The 13,919-nt window shown below is 41.3% G+C and overlaps 1 long non-coding RNA gene across 1 annotated transcript in view; it reads right to left on the bottom strand.

The window, feature by feature from the left end:
• Window positions 1-295: 295 nt before the first annotated feature.
• Window positions 296-13,919, bottom strand: part of LOC119086199 — a 58,663-nt gene continuing 45,039 nt past the window's right edge. Inside the window, exons 5-6 of the long non-coding RNA XR_005089437.1 lie at window positions 6,757-7,979; window positions 296-1,010 (exon numbers count right to left, since the gene is read on the bottom strand). This is a non-coding gene — a long non-coding RNA (uncharacterized LOC119086199). The remainder of the gene's footprint in view (window positions 1,011-6,756; window positions 7,980-13,919) is intronic.

Genomic DNA, 13,919 nt, shown 5'->3' with positions numbered 1-13,919 from the left:
ATATAAAAATAAAAGCCAGCTGAGCCACGGCACTCACCCACAGTCTGTTTCCTGACTCTGGAGACCATGTGGCCAGCCACCTCAAACCTGTACTGCTTCGAATTCCCCACCAGGATGGGCTGCAGCCTTGAACTAGAAGCTATAATAAGCCCTTCCTCCCTCAAGGGGTTCTAATCTGACCATCTTATCACAGCAAGAAAAAAGGAACGCATAGACTTTAACAGGAAAATTTTGTTTATACTAATTTTTGTCTTGGAGATCAAGCAGAGATAAAGCAAAAATCTCATTTAAAAAAAACAAACAAACAAACCAAGAAACAGGTACTCAGAACACTAATCTAAGGGGAAACCAATTTATCCCAGAGGTATGTTGGATGGGATGAAAGTTATCTGTTGGCATCTCCTTCCAGGGCCTAATGAGAAGGCGTGATGTTGCCTTTCATGTCCCAGCCTTCTGGGGTTTACAACCTGTGTCTTAGGGAGAGTGAGCATGTCCATATACCTATCAGGTCATTCACGCTGTGGCCATTTAGACGAGCAGAGGTCACTGAACCACGTGGCCCTTTTCAGCAGCCCTGTGTCCCCGAGAGTCTCCATGTTCTCTCCCAGGATCCCTCACCTCAACTCAATCCAGAAAAGGTAGGCTGGAGAAAGGCCAGTTTTGGCCAAATGGAAGAGCAAACTGAGAAGTCAAAACTCCACACCTCCTGTGGTATGAGGCCAGCCTTCCCAGCTGCCTTGCAGGAACTCTTGAGTGTACACAGGCCCGTCAGTACGGTGTCAGCCTTCGGCCCACGGAGGTGACTAAGCCAGGAGCTTGCTAGGCTGTGGAGGTGGGCTTGTCCTTTTGCATTTCTCTCAGGATCTCCTGCCAGTTGAAGGATCACGAGGTGCTGGCAGAGCCAGCATTTGCGGATGGCAGGTAATGTTTCACCTCAGCGGAGAACTAGCTCTTTTTCTCCTTTTTCACAAGTGACAAGTCAAAAGCCAGCTATTAACTCCGGAGGCACGCTGGGGAAGTCAGAAAGAAAAGCTTATTGGCATTCGTATTAGGCAGAGAAGGATCCCTGGAACTGTTAGCAAACCCAGGGGGAAGTAGAAGCCAAAGAAGTATTCCTCCTTACACACTAATGATGTTTATCCACACAGGAGACTGTTTCTGCCGAGTGCTTGTCTACAATTTAGAGGCCATTAAAATTTAATTTAAGATAACTCATCATAAATGTGTTTTCTAGTGGAAGATTCAGAGCTCAAACATCTCAGACGTCCCAGGTTCTCCTGGAACTTGGATTCCATCGCCCAGTGAAATCAAGAATAGAGCCAACGTCACCCCACCCAAAGCGACTGACTCCTCCTTCCCACCTTGCTTCCGAATATTCAGACACACAGCTGTAGGTGTGAAGTCAGAGGCAGAAAACCTGACCCTGAAGAAAAACCCCCTGTGCTTTACGTGAACTCAGGCACTTAGGTGGTTGGGGGATGCGTTTTCCAAGAGTGTTAGACACATTTTCTTCAGTCCTAATTGCATTGTTAACATCCTGTAATTGCGAAGACCAAAATTAAATATCAGCTCACACGAAACAGAAATGAACCAAGGAAAGTATTCAAATGCAGCCTGGATAGCATTTGCTAGCTGTTCCCTTGACCCCCAACCCTCAGCTGTTAAAATCTAGGTTTCTTAGAGGTGAGAAACCTGTTTTTATTTTGTGTCATGTCATTTTAGTTTGGTTTGGCTTGGTTTCTGATCACTTCTTAGAACCTTGCAGGCACTAAGGAAGGAGCAATGATGTACAGGGCCTTCCATGGATGGCTCCACAGGGTAGTATCCGGCCACAGTATCTGTAGCAAGTATAACGGACTCAAGACCAAGTCGTTAGGATGTGGAGCCTCTGTGGACATGGTCAAACCACTTACACATCCTCAGACTTATGATCTCATCTGAAGAAGGGATCGTTGGTAGGAAATAGGAAACGAAATTCCATATCATTGGTAGGAAATAGGAAACAAACTCCATAACAGGTAAACTTCATTAAAGCCAAAAATCTGAACTTGAGTTTCTCCTCAACTGCTGTGTCTTTGGTACCTACAATTTTGCTCAGCATTCAGATATTTTTCAAACAAATGAATGAATGTTAGCCACAATGAAAAAATTGTCATGTTGCAAAATGCCTTTCCCTAAAGTTAAAGCAGAAGTATTTGTACCTTCATCATTCCTAATAGGCTCTACCTCCTTTCCCACCATAATAAATTCAAATGTTTAAAACTGAAACTTTCTGGTGCAATTTTATGTAACAAGTTCACATTTGGATATCTTAGTACTTAGTATTTGGTCTATAGATTAATTGTTTGCTTTTCTTAATACTTCTTTCTTGTATTCCTCTCAATCAAGTTCATTAGAAATAGGTTAATTCAACCTCCAGAATATATTTCAAATTTGTCCACTGCTTCTGCCCAGCCCCCACACCTCACACCCCCATTACTCATCTAAGCCATGGTCCTCTAGTGAGGTTCTGAAGTAACCTCTGACAGGCCTCTCCCACTCTACTGGCCTTTGCAACCCATGATGTGGCTTCTGTGTTGCCTTGTTCCAACTATGCAAATTTCTTTCTGTTCCTGACATCAGCCTAGAAGCTGCATACTTATTCCTAGGTCTAGATAGAAGTGTTTTGCCCTGGCCTTTATGTGGTCGGTTGCCACATATATACCAGGCAGCTGCTCAAACATTCTTGTTCTGATGGATCTTCCCTGATTGCCATGTTTTCTCTACCATATTCTTTTATATTAGGTTTCTGTTTATTCATTCATTCAATATAGGCTGAAAATCTGTTTCTGCCTTTGTCAACCTGTAAATATACTTATTATCCTCAGTATTTCTCAGTATAAGGCAAAACTAATAATACTGTCATCACGGAGTTGTGACAAATAAATATTACATAGAAAGATCTCTGATCATTATGTTGAGAATGCATTTGCTCATTGAACATCAGCTGGTTCATTTTCTGGTTGTTTGGTTTTTTTTTTTTGTTTTTTTTTTTAATTTCAACCACTAAAATCCAGGTTCCTTACAAGTTAGAAGTGAATATTTTGCTATATTACATTTCATTTTGGCTTGGCTCAGATTGATTTCCCATCACTTCTTAGAACTTTGCCAGGACTAAGGAGGACACTCCTAGAAACAGATAGTCCTGGAAACTATCGCACTGTATCGACAGCTCTAAGGAGAAGCATCCAAGTATCTCCCATAGAACCTGGAAACACACTAGACACATATCATCAGTCTTTCCTGACTCGACAGACTACAGACAACCAAGAAATCGATATATAAGAGGAACGAAGATAAAACAAACAAATGCTTTTGTCAACAACAATGAGATCTATTAAAAATAAAACTTAGCACGCTACTCATGACCACAAAATGGCCTTTCTGGGAATGGGAGAATCACATCTTACATGCCTTAACTCTCCTGGAACTATTTTGTAATTTCAGCAGACTCTCAATGAAATTTCAATGCATTAATCTATATCATCTGCTATTCAATTTAGTAAGAAGAATGAACACAAAATTACAATTAGCACTAAAAGTATATTTAAATTTTTCTTGTGCGATAAAATTGAATAATACCAAAGATACACTAGTGAAAATGGAGTAATTGAAAACAGAGCAGTATAGAAGAGTATTTTGGGGGTGAAAAGGAATAGGATACATAATATGAAACCTTTTAGATAAAAAGAAGATAATTCGTTTTTATAAGCAGGGACAAATTCAAGAATGAAAACCAAGGACATAGTACTGGCTCATTACCCAAAGTACTAGACCTGTGACCTCAGTGGGAGCTCCTAACATAAATGATATTTCTCACGTCTTGTGACTTTAAATCACAAAAGTCTCTTGTTTATTTAAAATAAAATTTAAAATATTTAAGTGAAGAGGTGATTTTTTTTTATAACGATAACACTAGTTGGTGACTTTTCACTTTAGTGGATTAGATGCATTAACACCTCTAATAAAAATTTAAAAGCAGAAGTTGGGACTATCTATCACTATACAATGTTTCCTTTTTAGTAAAAATTGAACATTTGCTCAATGCTTTGCATCCCCGCAGGAGGGAAATGGCATCTAAGGGCCAAACAATAACATCATTTTCCCTGAAAATGGCTTCACTGAAAATCATTTTCTAGGAGTGTATTAAATTGTTATTGTTAAGCCTTTTAACTCTATTTTTTCAGACTAATTTCAGGTTCTCAGCACTACTGAAAGGAAAGGGCAGAGGTTTCCCATTTGCTCCCTACTCCCACATGCACTTAGACTCCTTGATGATCATCAACATCCCTCTAGAATGGTACAGTTCTTGCAACTGATGAGCCTGTCTTGACACACCATCGTCACCCAAAGTCCATGCTTTACCTTGCAGTTTACTCTTGGTATTACACACTACGCACTTATATACATTTACCATATGCACTCATATACATATGTAAAGGTACATAATCACCAGTACAGTATCATACTCATTGTTTCCGCTGCCCTAAAGGGCTCATCATCCACCTATTCATTTCTTTCTCCCCCACTAACCCCTGACAACCATGAATCTTAGTATCTTAAAAACTTTGCCTTTTGCAGAGAGTAATAGAGCTGGAATCACACAATATGGAGCCTTTTCAGACTGGTCCTTCGTTAGCAACATCCATTTCAGTTTCTACCCTATGTTTTTCTGGTTTGATAGCTCATATCTTTTTAGTACAATTCATTATCTAGATTTACTGAAGTTTATTTACCTACTAAAACAATTTTGGATGCTTCCAACAATTAACAAATCTACCGTAAACACTCATGTTCAAGTTGTGTGTGTGTGTGTGCACATTTTAACTTCTCTGAGTATACCAAGTAGCTAAATCACACTTCTTAGTATCTAAACATACATAAAGGCATGTTTCATTTTATAGGACACTATCAAACTATCTTCCAAACTGGCTATACCTTTTCAATACTGCCTCCTACAAGAAATACGAGTTCCTAATATCATATAGTCTGGGCAGTGTTTGATGCTGTCAATGATCCAGATTTTGGCTCTTCTCATATTTATACAGTGATATTCATTGTCATTTTAACTGATGCTCTCTGTAGCTGGAGAGTTTCTCTCTGGGTCCCACCCAGCCCCGGCAGTACAACAGCCCACTTATAAAACAAACCCACAGACACTTATATTATTTAAACTGCTTGGCCTAATGGCTCAGGCTTCTAGCTATCTAGTTCTTACATCTTAAATTAATCCATTTCTATAAATCCATACCTTGCCATGTGGCTCGTGGCTTACCGGCATCTTCATATGCTGCTTGTCATGGCGGCAGCTGGCAGTGTCTCCCTCCACCTTCCTGTTCTCTCAATTCTCCTCTCTGTTAGTCCCACCCATACTTCCTGCCTGGCTACGGACCAATCAGTGTTTTATTTATTGACCAATCAGAGCAACACATTTGACATACAGACCATCCTACAGCAGCTATTGAAACCCCTTTATTTATTTTTAAAAAGTAGGCGTATGAAAGTCTAAGAGAAAAAGTTCACTTAAAAAACCAACACTGGAAAAAAAAACACCAAAGGCAATGAAGCCTCTGGTTCCGCAGGGAGGCTAGCGTTAACAATACTAATTTTTAATTGATAGATTGATGAGCTTCATTATTAAATAGGGTAAGCATCATTGAACAGTCATTTATCCCAGATTCTTTCAGGGTATTTAATTGGCAATGGGTAGGAGGTAATCAATTCCTACTGCCCTTAACACAACATGCACAGCCATCCTGACCACAGTAAGTCTCCACATTCTGTTCCTTTACTGAATCTATCAACCAATGGTAGCTCTTCAATTACCATGTGATATAGCCCCAAATCACAGACAGCCCTACCCCTCTCTGTCAGACATAGAAAGAAACCCAAAGAAGACACCTAACCATTTTTCTATATTACATTCAGAATTAGTACCCAGAGAGGTATGCATACACGTATTTCTACATCAAAATAGAAGGAAACCTGTAATAATTTAGCCCTAGACATGGAAGCTCATGGAATTTCAGTATGTAAATATTTTAGACAAATAAGTGGTATTCCCGAAGCCACCTGCAATGTCTTCTACCAGAGCTGCTTTCTGGAAGGAAGCAGTCCGCAGTGGGTGAGCAGATAGTCAGAGTATCTATCTACTCAGGGATTCAGCAGACATAGCAACCTGTGCCTGCCTGCACAGCGGCAGATTTGCTGACACCACACATTTACAACAAGAGGAAGTTTCCTGTTCTTTTCACAGAACTTTGTAACCTTGGTTGCTAGGGCTCCTTGTTTTGAAAAAAAAAAAAAAAAAAAAAAATCACTTCCTGTTCATTTCTCTACTAAAAGAAGAATCTCATTAAATATATGGTTAGGAAATGAACATACTTCACATTGAGACACGCAAGTGATATTTTTTTTTGTTGTTTTCCTTGAACTTAAAATACACTCACACATGATTGTTTTCTTCTCAGTGAGCATGCATGGGGGAGGGAGAGAAGTAAAGCCTTACTGTTTTCTGGGTGCTTTTAAGATGTGTTCAGTACCATGAAGAAGGAACAAACCACGTAATTGTGACTATTACTATGGCAACTGACAAAATTTTCAAATTGAAATACCCACTCTCAAGGCTGCCCACACAGAGCTCCTGTGAGCTCCACCCCTTACAGCATGCTCACAGGGGAGGAAGGTCAGGCCTGCTTGTCACACAGTGAAAACTACCTGTGTTAACTCTGTTGCCTGATGGCATCTCTTGCAGCACTCCATTCAAAAATGGAGACCCAAGAGCTCTGGTGTAGAACCTCCATGCAGAGCCTGAAGCAGCACAGGCCTAAATTAGCAACACCGTCCATATGTTTCTCCTCTGTGCGCTGGAAGTCATGAAAATAAAGTGCTCCAAAAATAATTATCCTATCACACAATGATCTTCTCTTTTCTTGTGAATCATACCATCATTTTAGTCAGTCTGATTTAATTTTCCAAAACCAACTCCCTCATATCCGAGAGAGCCTTTCCTCAAATAAATGCCAGGCAGGAAAACCGATATGTAATAGAATTGTAAATGTTGTAAATGGTTCTGTTTAAATTTGGATGGAATGTTCTGTTTTGTTTTGAGAGACAACAGAACTTTAGGAATCTCCCAGCTCACGGCCATGCACTGATAAGGCAAGAGTCAGGAGAGAGCGCAAGGCCATTTGGGAAAAGCCGTAAGGATGAAGCAAATGAGAAGCATAACCCGGGCTCTGCCCACGCACCCCTCTCCTGGGGGAGAAAGAAGGCATCATCGGACTGAACTCCACTTGCTCAGCATCGCTGCTGCGTCACTTTCTCTTCCTGCTTCGGGCTCAACAGAAACAGGAACCATTTGGGCGTGGAGCGTGAAGGGGGTGGGTAACCACAGAAAGTGATCTGCATCTTCTTAATGGGATTAGCGTTTAAAAGGCAAACTGGGGTGGGGGGGGCGGGGCAGGGTACGTACACATTACAGGTCAACCTAGGGTGTAGTTCCTCCGGGGCTGGCTGTACACCTTGGGTTTTTTGTGGTGGTTCAGACTTTTATTTTTTGAGGCAAGGTTTCTCAGTAAGTCCTAGGGATCCACCCATTGTCTTCCTTCCCAACCACTGCACTGGGAATGACATGTCCAGGTCACGCGATTTCTTGTTTCTTTACATCGCTTCTGGGCGCCAAACTCAGGTCATCCAATTTATCAGGCAAGCATTTTCCCAACCGAGCCATTTCCCAGACAACATATGAAGCTTTCTTCTGCTTAACCTACGAAGTTAGGTGACATCACTTCTTGAATGGAAATTGTCTTAACTAGCAGCCATGATGTGATCACAAGCAGAACTTGGGAAGCCCAGCCAGCACTCACATGGCTTCTGTGGGCATATTTGCTCTATCTCAGCTTCCGGTGCGTCGGTGCGTCATGGTCATTGCCATGATTCTGCAAAAGAGCAAACGTACACAGGAGGCTGAGCAGCTTCTAAGGCAAAGAATTGAGCTAGAATTTTAGCGGAGAACTCTGTTTTCAGATTTTAGCAAAAGGACTTGAAGATCCCCCCCCCCCCAACAAAATCACCATGTTTTCGTTTGGAAGCGGATGGCTTAAAAAACTAACAAACAAACAAGCAAAACAAAATGCATGATCCCCTCCCCCACCTGTGCAGGAATTTAAGCTGGCTTGATCTGCTGTTGGTCTTGTACAAGCACTTTATAGATTTGGGCAGCACTAATTTGCAGATTATAATATTTTTTGAGAGACATGAAGTTGAGGGAGGTGTATTAGGGAGGGTCCAGAGAGGCATTTTGGAGTCATGGGACAACTATTTAATGGAAGGGTATTTCTACAGTTGGAAGAAAATGCCACCAATGTATGGTTCAGACAATGAGGTCCAAAGAGTTAAGACCAGCCCTTCCCATATTTAAGTGACATACCTCGGGCAAAATACAGTGACTTAATTATCTGGAATCCATTGCTAGGAAATACAGAACATTTTAAAATAGCTGCTTTGCCAGTAACTTCAACTGTTTGCCATAGAAACTTCCTGTACTAATTTTCTAGAACTGCTCCAGTCAACTGCTATTCAGTAGCCTGAAACACCAACTTAATGTTCTCTAGCTCAGTCAAGGGCTGGCTGGCCACTATGCTTCTCATCAAGCTGACTGCAAGCTGCAGCTGGAAATTCTAGGAAAGAAACTGTTTTGTGGTCATCTGAATTATTCATGAAATGTAACTCATTGTAAGGATAAAGCGAAAGTCCCCATTGTCATACTTCTAAAACGGAGGTCCAGCCCTAGATCACAGATGCCACTATTTCTGGGCTCGTGGCTCCATTTCTCCATTTTCTCGGCAGACTGAGTCCTTCAAATCCATCTTCTTCTTCCGTCTCCTCTTGAAATCCCAACTGATAAAGGCTCTTCCCTTCTCAGGACTCAGACAATTATCATCAAGCTTGGGCAGCTTCCTGATTCTAATCTTCTAAATACCTCTGTAAGGGTTCTTTGCCACATAAGGTAGTATACAAGCCTGCACAGTTCCTTATATTCCCATGTAGCTCTGGAGACTTAGGGCTTGGACATCTTTGCGGGAATATTACTTTGATTCTACAACCCCTTCATGAATTGGAAACCAAATAGAAACTGTTATCCATTACCCATCTTCTCTTTTAAGAGCTTTATTAAGATATAATTAAGGTACATCAAACTACTTGACGTTTGTTAAAAATTTATGGTGATTTTATGTACATGGGTGTTTTACCTGCACTTACGTTTGTGTACCACGTGCATGCCTGGTGCTGAAGGATATCAGAAAAGGACATTGTCTTCGCCGAAAACTGGAGCTAGAGATGGTGGTGAGACCCCATATATGGGTCCTTGAAATTGAACCTAAAATACCACTGAGTCTTCTTGCTAGCTCTATCTTGTTTGTTTTTCAACAGCCTTTGGTAACTCAAGCAGGCCTTTAACTAATGCATTGTGTACCTAAAGGTGGCCTTAAACTCTGATCCTCATGCCTTTACTTATTGAACCTTACTGAACACTGAAATTACAGGCATGCACCACCAACCCTGGCTAGTAAATGGTACATCTTTAAAATGAACTCTTGGGACGCATATAGTATTTACCCATGAACCCGTCACCATAATCAAGACAATTGATGTGTTCATTCATCATCCCCCAAATTTCTTCATGCCCCTTGGTAGTTCACTCTTTCATCCTGGAACCCATCACGAGGCATGGCATTATTATTATTATTATTATACATAAACACATATATTTTTCTAGAATTGCATATAAAGAGAAATACAGAGAATATGTATTTTGTTTTTTTCATCTGGCTTCTTTTGCTCAACATGCTGAGTTTAAAAATTACACTGTGGTATAAATCAATAATTCTATTTGACCTTGCCATCCCACCCTCCGATACTATGATATATTATTTCTATCTGGAACAATGTGTTAGGAAGAGAGGGGAAGAAGGAGGTGACTAAAATCAACTCCTTCTCTTCTAACTCCCTAATCCAGTCCAAAGATTCAAAAGTAGATACAAACCTCAGGAGAAATGAGACATTGGAAACCTATGTCATTAAAAAATATTGTGTTGTAATAGTTTACTTGAGATATTTAAGAAATTACCCTCAGGACGGTAAAGCTTAAAACAGCATTTACTTTCCTGTTGAACACTAGTCTGATCTGTTCTTCGCCGGATAATTTATCTGCTAGGAGTGGCTGGGTATCCTAAATCAGTGTGTAGACTAACCAGGGATTGAATCAATGGCTGGTGTTTGGCAAGATCATCTATTGCTGCTGGATGCCTATGGGTGAACAAGACCACTAGCCAGGGATTACCAGCAAGTTAGTCTAGAGTTTTATTTACCTGACTGTAATCTCAGGGTCCCTAAGAGTAGCAAGAATAAGGTACAAAACACGAACACTTTAATTTCTTTGTTACTGCCCCATTGGACATAGGAAATCACATGACCAAGTCTAGTTTGTAGTTAAGAAACCCACCCTACCTCTTGAAGGGAATAGCTGTGAAGAAATTGCCAAGGGGCATTCATGCAGGTAGAGGATTTTGTAGCCACTTCTGCATTTACACATCTATGTCTCTCTTCTTTCCTTAGGTCCATGTCCTTACAACCCACCGATGCCTCAAGCCACAGCTCAATCTCAGTTTCCATGTCTATCACTCTGCAGAATCAACTCTATTCTCTCCTACCAGTGACCTATTTTGTGCTAAAGCCGGGGGACCCTTCTTACTCATCATCTCATTTTGGAGTCTCGGCATCATGTGACGTGCTCTTCACTGTTGGCCTCACCTTCCTGCTCTTTAGTTTTCTATTACTACTTTCTTCAGGGTCTCATTTATGTAAAAAGCGTACAAAATAGTGCCCGGCACAAACAGGCACTGAAACTTGGTTTATTGGTGTGGGGTGCTAAGGAGATGGTTCTGTGAATAAGAGTACTTCCTCGGCAAGCAGGAAGACTTGAGTTCAAACCCCAGCCCCCACATGAAAAAGCCTGGAACGCCAGCGTTAATGGACAAAGACGGTTGGATCCCAGGAGCTCACTGGCCAGCAGCCTAGCCAAAATAGTTTCGTGTCAGGTTCACTAGAGCTACTGGGAATAAAGTGAAAAGTGATAGAGAAATATACCCAACATCCTCCTCTGGCCTGTTTATGGAGGTTCATGGGCATGTACTCCTGTGCACACACCCACACTCACATTCACATGTACCATACACAGATGCAAACTCCGTAAAAAATTTGTTGTTTTTTTTTCCCAATGGATGATTGAGGAAATAAGTAAAATAACAAGTGAAATAAGATTACATTCCTCACTCACTGGTGACTTGGGGTTTGCAAAGGTTCAACTGCTGCTTATAGACCCCTAACTTCCGGTTTTACCTCTCTTTCCAGAATCTCTTTCCCCAAACTTTAGGCATTTCCTCAGCACCGTCTCACAGCACCTTCTCCCCAGCGACACTCCCAAGTTAACATGCCAAAATATAATCTCACTAACCTCACACGCAAACCCGCTCCTCTTGTGAATTCTTGTGCAAGCCACCCAGTCACCCTTCCAAGTCAGAACGGCAAGGGCTGCCCTGTGGATCTATCCCATGGGTCGTCCGGCCCTGCTCACTGCTCCTCCAACCAGTTTGTGTGAGTTCTCCTCGATCTTCACGTGGATAGCTACCTCATCCAGTATGTGAAAAAGCTCTCTGGATCCTTAGCTTTTCTCGTTGTTGTGACTGGATGAAAACAATTTGAGGGAGGAGTTATTTCTTTTGCCTCATAGTTCAAGGGAGTTCTGTCCATAGTCATCTGGCTCTGTATTTCTGGGCCAGTTGTGAGGCAATATCATGGCAGTGTGACCACCTGAAAGAATCTGTTCATATCTTGCTAGACAGGAAGCAGCTCACATAAAGGAACGGACCAGGGATGATATGCTCAATCCCTCAATGAACTGCTTCTTCTGGCTAAGTCCCACCTTTTGAAATTGTCACCAGCTCCTTCAAATAGTGCCACCAGCCGGGGACTGATCATTTAAAACACCATCCTGTGAACGACATTTCATATTCAAACCACAACATCCTCTCAAGACAAGAATTCTCTGAGATACTGATTAAAGAGGTAATGACTGTATATGACACAAACCGGAGTCCGAGGCCACATGGTTAACGGCAGCCCTCTTAACTCTTGTTATGAGGAAAACTTCATCCGGATCTACTCCTCTGCCTCCTCTCTTCTTCACAGAGCTACCAGATTGCCCGGTTTAAAATGTGAATCTAGTCTTATCACCTGTTTGTTTAAAGTATTTCCGTGTTCCTCGTGTTATCTAGAATAATAACCACATTCTTTAGTAAGCCTTCAACTCTCGGCAGCCTTATCCTTTAGCGTGCCATAGCAATGACCCCTACACTCTATTCTTTATCGTTTTTCAGAATGTGTCATGCATGTCCTGTGAGGTCACTGAACCCGGCTGTGTTTGCTGCCGAGGATACCTGTCATCTCCTTTATTCGTCACACTTATATAACACTCTTATGACACAAATTGTTCAGATTTCCTTCAGAATATGTTTTTGTCCTTCCAACCTTAGAATGAGTAAATGGCAGGACCATTATTGTCCTCACTGATGGAGGAAATTGAAAGACCGAGGAGGTTGGGTAACTCCCCTAAGGTTATGTATAATCACTGACAGATCCAAGGCTTGAGAGAACCCAGATAGTCTGGATGTAGAATCTATGTATTTATCAACCACATTCTATGCCTCTCCTTCATCTAGGTAAATAAATTATTTTTAAAGTTCAGCCCATGAGCCAGTACTTCCTGGAAGCCTTCATAGATTTCTCAGTCTCAGTTAGCATCTGGTTTTTTTTTTTTTTTTTTTTTGTCTCAGCACTTAGGAGCATTGCACATTTAAAGTCCATTTTCTTGTCTGGAAAACTAAGCTGTATGTTTTTTAGACCAGGGTGAGGGGCGGGGGGGGGGGGGGGAGGAGACATTTTTATATCCCCAAACTTAACACAATGCCTAGCATGAAAAAGGAAATGATCATATGTGGTTGAACAACAACAGCAAAGAAGAAATACCTGAAGGTATAAATCACATGAGGTCATAAGGAAGCTGCAAAAGAATATCAACATTCTGCAGTCTGAGCATGCTGCATCTGAATCCCCAAATCACCTCTGCAGAATCCAATGGGGCTCTTCAGTTTGGGGCATATGACATGGCCTACTTAATATCAAAAATGAACTTTTGTATCTTCTTACGAATACGACAAATTTTCACGGGAATTCAAATTAAATGCATAATTTGACATTTATTTCTTTAATCTATTCAATAGAATTCTTTTCTTTTTCGGTGTCAACCATGAAAGTTAAAACTATGTCTAGGCCTTTCATCTTTGATGAGCTTTTCTTTCATTTCTTCGTTCCAAAATGTTGAACAAAACATGTCCCTTCTTGTGGTTGGAAAGTTTGGCTTTACATAGACCCTTTCAACACACAACTGTCAGCACCTGATTACGGGTCATTTTTAAGCCCATGACTTTTCCTTCTTCCTTCCTTAAATAGGTCTTTCAGATGAATCATCTCCAGCCGCTCTGTGATTATGCGGGGACCAGATATGCAGTTTATAAAGAGCAGGACGCACTGAGGTCCTTGCCTCAGTCTGTGCTCTGATTCGGGCAGATTTCATTTTCATTCAATAAAAACATTAGAATGAATCGCCTGCTGGATTTGGTTTGAGCCATCAGTTTCTGCCACAAGAGTGAGAAACAGGAGCTGGCGAGGAGCTCACATCCACCCATTTCCAGCTTATTAGCATTTCTGGTGCAGGGAAGGAATTGGTGGGAAAGGGCATGAATGAGATTTTTATAATA

Source organism: Peromyscus leucopus, chromosome 18, assembly GCF_004664715.2.
Source record: "Peromyscus leucopus breed LL Stock chromosome 18, UCI_PerLeu_2.1, whole genome shotgun sequence".
Lineage (NCBI taxonomy): Eukaryota > Metazoa > Chordata > Mammalia > Rodentia > Cricetidae > Peromyscus > Peromyscus leucopus.
This window is presented reverse-complemented; position numbering and strand designations above follow the sequence as displayed.